This window comes from Helianthus annuus, chromosome 13 (assembly GCF_002127325.2).
Source record: "Helianthus annuus cultivar XRQ/B chromosome 13, HanXRQr2.0-SUNRISE, whole genome shotgun sequence".
Lineage (NCBI taxonomy): Eukaryota > Viridiplantae > Streptophyta > Magnoliopsida > Asterales > Asteraceae > Helianthus > Helianthus annuus.
Window position 1 is genome coordinate 24,936,072 of NC_035445.2, and position 5,602 is coordinate 24,941,673.

Sequence of the window (5,602 nt, forward strand, 5' to 3'; positions counted from 1 at the left end):
TCCAAATTTGTCTTATAAAGATTAATAATATAGTTGGGTTCAACTTCAAGGTCTAGTGAGTTGAAATGGCTCAGTTTCGCTAATCAAAGTCAACCATTCTTACCTTTATACCTATCCTTTTAACCTTTCGTATGTGACCACGACGTAAATTCTAATTGCAAGTATGGGTACCCAAGTTGTAGAAGTTATTTTCTTTTATCATCAGCAATAAAGCCAAACTTGAAACTGTCTTCAATATCTGAAATCATGTATTAAAGACAACTTAGAAAAAATAAAAATACGTAAAATTTTTACTCAAAATAAACAAATATAGGGTTCTAAACTATAACAGCAGATGATATGAAATATGTTGTAGTTTAAACCAAGCTTAAATGTTTCGTTTGTATGTATTCTTGGTGCGAATAACTTACTAAGTACGAAAAACATAAAATGCACATTTTATATGTATCCGCAAGCAACTCTATTCTATTTGGCGCAGTACATGTATCATCAAACCACAGAAAATAGAGCAAATAACCAAACAACCTTGATTTGACATTTGGATGCAATGGGACAGATTTTAATAACTACAGGAAGTGTAATTGCAGTCTCATTTTGAATATAGTAGATTCTATTATTCCAGCTTCAAAATCTTTTGTCTAACATTAGTAATTTAGTATCATCTATGTTGGTCATTTCCATTTTGGATACTGTGAACTTCAGTATTCCAGATACATAATGCTTAAAATGTCAATGTTTTGTCAAATTTAGTCAAATTTGAATCATCACAAAAGAAATTCTATAAGAGCTTCTCTCTTCAGAGCACTTTACCAAAATAAAAAACCAGATCAGTCCTAATTCCATCTAGATCTCACTCTAACTCTAACCCTAACTTAACAAACTCTTACACCTCTACCTACAATGCAATCAAACAATCACTACCATCACCATCACATTAAAAAAAATGCAACAACTAATCAATCACATACCAGAAGAGAAAACAGTAGAAAACACGCATTGATCAAACAGACACGAAGCAAGGTCCCAAATCTCATTCGGATGCGAAAACAAACCCTCGCAAACAAGTTCCGTATCACCAGATGAAAGTCTAACCAGATGCACCTGAAAAAGACACATATAAACTTCAATTCAACCAGATCAAAACCCTAACGAACGCATTAACGCAATTCGAGATCGAATCAAACCCATTTGAGGCTGAGAGTACCGGTGAAGAAACTTGTGTGATCTGTATCGGCTATCACATCTGCAATACGTATGAGTCCAGCAGGATACGTATAGTCATAGTATCATACTATCATACACTAACAAAGTATGAGTCCAGCCGTTCTTCTTCATCAGCATAGCACAATCCCGCAGCTGGGTTTTTATAGAGCTCCAAACCAGCGTGCATTGCTTGTTTTGACCATACAGCTGCTTTAAGGAGACTTTCGCATACCCTGCAGCAATAATGACCATTTTACCCCTACCCACAACATTAACGACCTCCAGCAAATAATTCTTCCTTCGATCCAGGCTTCGACTGCAGCACAGTTTAGTCGAAACCCAGGCAGAAAACACGAAAGATAAGAAACTGTCACCCCATAACGACGAAATTACCCCGGGGCCAAACTGAGAGGATATCCATAAGCTTAACCCGCCATAGCGACCTGTCTTGATGCAGAACAGCAACACTTCTAGCTCGAATAAAAGGCACAGCCTGCCGAACTTCACACCACAGTATGCCAATTCCCGTGAACCTGCTGAAGCATGATATAGTACCAGTGCAGCCAATGATACTGGAGTTTTTTGTTGAGCAAATCTACCCTATCAGCATCCTCTTTGGCCACTCTAGAAATGTACATAGTGTTATTTTTACCAACTCCAATAAATAAATTCCTAAAATGCCCCTTGATGCTAGTCGACCAGATTGTACCAGGCAGCAAGTAAATTCCAAAAATGCCCCTTGACCCCTTGAACACTCGATGCCATTGCATAGAAGCATAATTGCCCCGCCACTTAATAATCTCCCTTATCTGATGTAACCAGCCCTTATCTGGATCAGAAACTAATTCACTAAACTCGCTAGCTGACTCAGCAGACACCTGCTCAGAAAGTATGTCAACAACCGAACTCAATCCAATATTTGCAGTTTTATTGATATAATAAGAAAGATTTACAATAAAAAGCACACCTTTATAACTAACAATGTACCCATCCCACCATACCTTCTATGTGCATCTACAAGAAAACGCAAATACATCAAAACATAACCCGTGTGGAATATTATCATTTTAAAAAACAATAACATGATACGGTAGCTAACCAAGCATTTCTGTTAGAGGAAAGCTGCAACATACTCACAATTCAACAAAACAATATGCGACTGCAACAAAACGTAAAATAATAACTCATAAATCAGCAAAACAAACAGAAAGACTGCGTAAGCTAACAATTGTTACCGGGTTATCTTCCATGATAATATCTCTAAAGTAATACAAACCACCAACTGAACCATGAGGATTATCTTCTTTGAAGTATCTGAACAACAATGTGTACAAAATATCAGCAGCATATGAATTGCAAATTATGAACAGTATTAGTACAATCAGTTAATCACCTGACTGGTATATTAAGTTCACTCGAGATCGACGACACATACAATGCAAATTCCCTCTCTTCATGAAACCCAGTTAAAAATATTCGTGCCAAATTAGGGATCTGCTGCGTTAACTCAAATTAACAATACGATATAAAACACACACCAATTGTTCATCAAATATTTATAAGGTTTTATGTGAACAACTTTAATTACCAATTTACAAGCAGAAATAGGATGATGAACCATGGGTTGACCAGCTAGAGGGAACAGCAGTTTCGGAGGGTTGAATGAAAGCGGACGAGATCTAGTACCTGTGAGCTTTGACGGTTTCAGCTTGTTGCGAACGTACCTTTTGCATTTGGAATTTGCAAACAAAAACACCTAAACACAACAACCAATCTACACATTCAAAAATTGCACTAAAATTGAAATATCCAAAACAGATTCACCATTATATACCTGTGAATCTGATCTGATGAATCTAATACCCCTACCAGGATAAATCTTCTGGCCACTGAATCTGCGTAGCTCAGTCCTATAACAACAACCAAAGTAAAAGTAAAATTAAACATTATAACCAAATAGCATCTCTAGAAAAAACCTAAAATCAAGCATCAATAGCCTATTGTTAATCAATACAACAGTTAAATTCACATATAAACAGGTAATGAAGTGAAAATCATACAGATTTAGTGAAAATCTGAGTTCCTTATGAAAAATAAATCAAATTTCACGCGTTTGAAACCCTAACTTACGCAGACAATAGAAACAATATTGTGTAACATGTTGCAATATAGATATAGATGATGAATCTATATGTTGAAGTGATGAATTAAAGATGAGAAAACGTACTTGAGAACCATATTGACGGCCGCAGCTTCCCCTTGTTTGTAAAAGATGAAAACCCTAGCTGATTGAGTACGGTCCTAGCTGATTGATGATACCAGTGATAACCGACAATCAGATAATGAGAATGTAATGCAAAAACAATAAAAAGTGAAACAATTTAGAAATTGTACCAAATCCGTGTGTGATGGGATGTGAAAAGAAACATGGGCTTCTCAAAATTCCCTGCTCTTGATGCAATCACCACAAACACTCAAGAAATTAGGGTTCCTCCGTGTGTGATGTGAAAACCCTAAGTTCAGAGAGAATGAGCTGAATTTGAAAAAAGAAACATGGGATTCTCAAAATCCCGAGTCTAAACTGAGATGGGAATCAAAACCCCTATAAAATCATACCTGTGAATAGAGGAGTTCGAAACTCACAAAGTTCTTGTTTCTTCTCAAGGAATGTGCGATCGAGGGAGTGTGTGGAGGGATCGTAGAGGAGTTCTAAGCTGTTGAAGATCTCTGATTGTTTTTCCTTTTGGATCCACAGATCCAAATCCAGATCTTTGAGGGAGAAAGAGAACGAAAATGAAAAAAAAAAGCGCTCTCAATTTGAAATTTGAAATGAAGCTTAGGGTTTTTGTTGGCCGCGTTTTTTGTGTGATTGAGGGTATAACCGGAAAGGTAAATTAGTAGTGTGCTTTAGAGGGTTGTACATCATGCATTAAGTGTGTTTTAAAGAAATTCATATGACCTTAAGAAGTCCTTTGGATATGCTTATTAATATAGTATAGATATATATATATATATATAGGGGAAGGTTCATTTGAGAAGAAATTTAATGTGAGAAGAAAAAGAAGAAAGGGCATAATGGTAAAATATTAAATAGTTTATAACTCCTCCCATTAATTATGTTATCTGTCATTAATAAAGCAAAAAAACATTTTATCCTACACATTTCAAAATTTAACCTACATATATCTTACACTTACCGAAATTTACCCTACGCATATCTAAATTTATCATACACATTTAAGAATTTATCCTACACATACTAAAATTTATCCTACACATGTCAAGAATTGTCCTTCACCATAAATTATTTTATCTTGAAAGAGTATATTTAAAAGTGAGTTACAAGTTTCTAATTAGTTAACTATATAATTACAATTAGAAATTTACCTATATGCCCTTGTTAATAACATTAAAAACACATATTAAATGAAGTAAAATGGAGCATTTCTATTGGTTTAAAACTTATTCTTTTTATTCTTACAAAATTTTTCTTCTCATTTGAACCTTCCACTATATATATATATATATATATATATATATATATATATATATATATATATATATATATAGGGCTTGGTTATATAAGAAACCCTATCTTTTTAAGAAAACTATGGAAACCCATTGTGAACCATTGATTAGCTTACATCAAACTTGATCAAAGGCCATGATTATTTTGGTATGAATAAAAATAAAAAGAAATAAAAAGGACTGCCATTTTGTACCATCCAAGGGTATTTTCGGAAGTGAACATACACAATGAGAAATAAAAAGGACTGCCATTTTGTACCATTGATTATTTCTCTTACACACATGTTATCTCTCTCTCCTCTCTCCTCTCTCCTCTTTCCTCTCTCTTCAATCAAGATCATGATGAACACCAAACACAAGTTTCGATCTTCAAGTTCAGATCTACATCGTGAGAAAGAAAAATGTTTGAAGATTGTTGTTTTAGAGAGAACGACGGCAGGATGAAGGTTTTTAGAGAGATGATTTTTTTTGTTTTAGAGAGAGAAACAACAATCTTCATCATGTTCATCTATAATCTTTATTTTTTTAGAGAGAGAGAGATTTGAATGTTCAAGTGTGTGTGAGAGAAGAAGGTTTGAAGACCCTTCTTCGTGTTCATCGGACGCGTATAGATCCGGTAAGTGTTCTTGAAATATCATTTCACACTTGATTTTTTGTTGAAATGGTTGTTAATATGTTTTTATGTACTGAAAGTGTTTTAGTAATGGTTAATGGGGTATCCATGGTTAATGTTCATGTATTTTAAATAAATCAAAAACTTTAGGATGAGATTTTGAACGAGTTTTTTTTGTTGGTTTGGTTGCTTGTTAGGGGCTTTTGATCTTAACAGTAGCTGTTCTTATGTTGGTTTGGGTTTATGATCTGAACAGTA

General features: G+C 34.6%; 2 long non-coding RNA genes across 2 annotated transcripts; both read right to left on the bottom strand.

Moving 5' to 3' along the window:
- Window positions 1-2,641, bottom strand: LOC110897571. Its single transcript, XR_004877611.1, has 6 exons — window positions 2,597-2,641; window positions 2,303-2,517; window positions 2,171-2,217; window positions 1,205-2,081; window positions 969-1,101; window positions 1-238 (listed from the first exon to the last, which is right to left on the bottom strand). It is a non-coding gene; the product is annotated as an uncharacterized LOC110897571 (long non-coding RNA).
- A 789-nt stretch (window positions 2,642-3,430) lies between these two features.
- On the bottom strand, window positions 3,431-3,977 carry LOC118485942. The gene is made up of 3 exons (XR_004877610.1): window positions 3,820-3,977; window positions 3,598-3,716; window positions 3,431-3,508 (listed from the first exon to the last, which is right to left on the bottom strand). It is a non-coding gene; the product is annotated as an uncharacterized LOC118485942 (long non-coding RNA).
- Window positions 3,978-5,602: the final 1,625 nt, after the last annotated feature.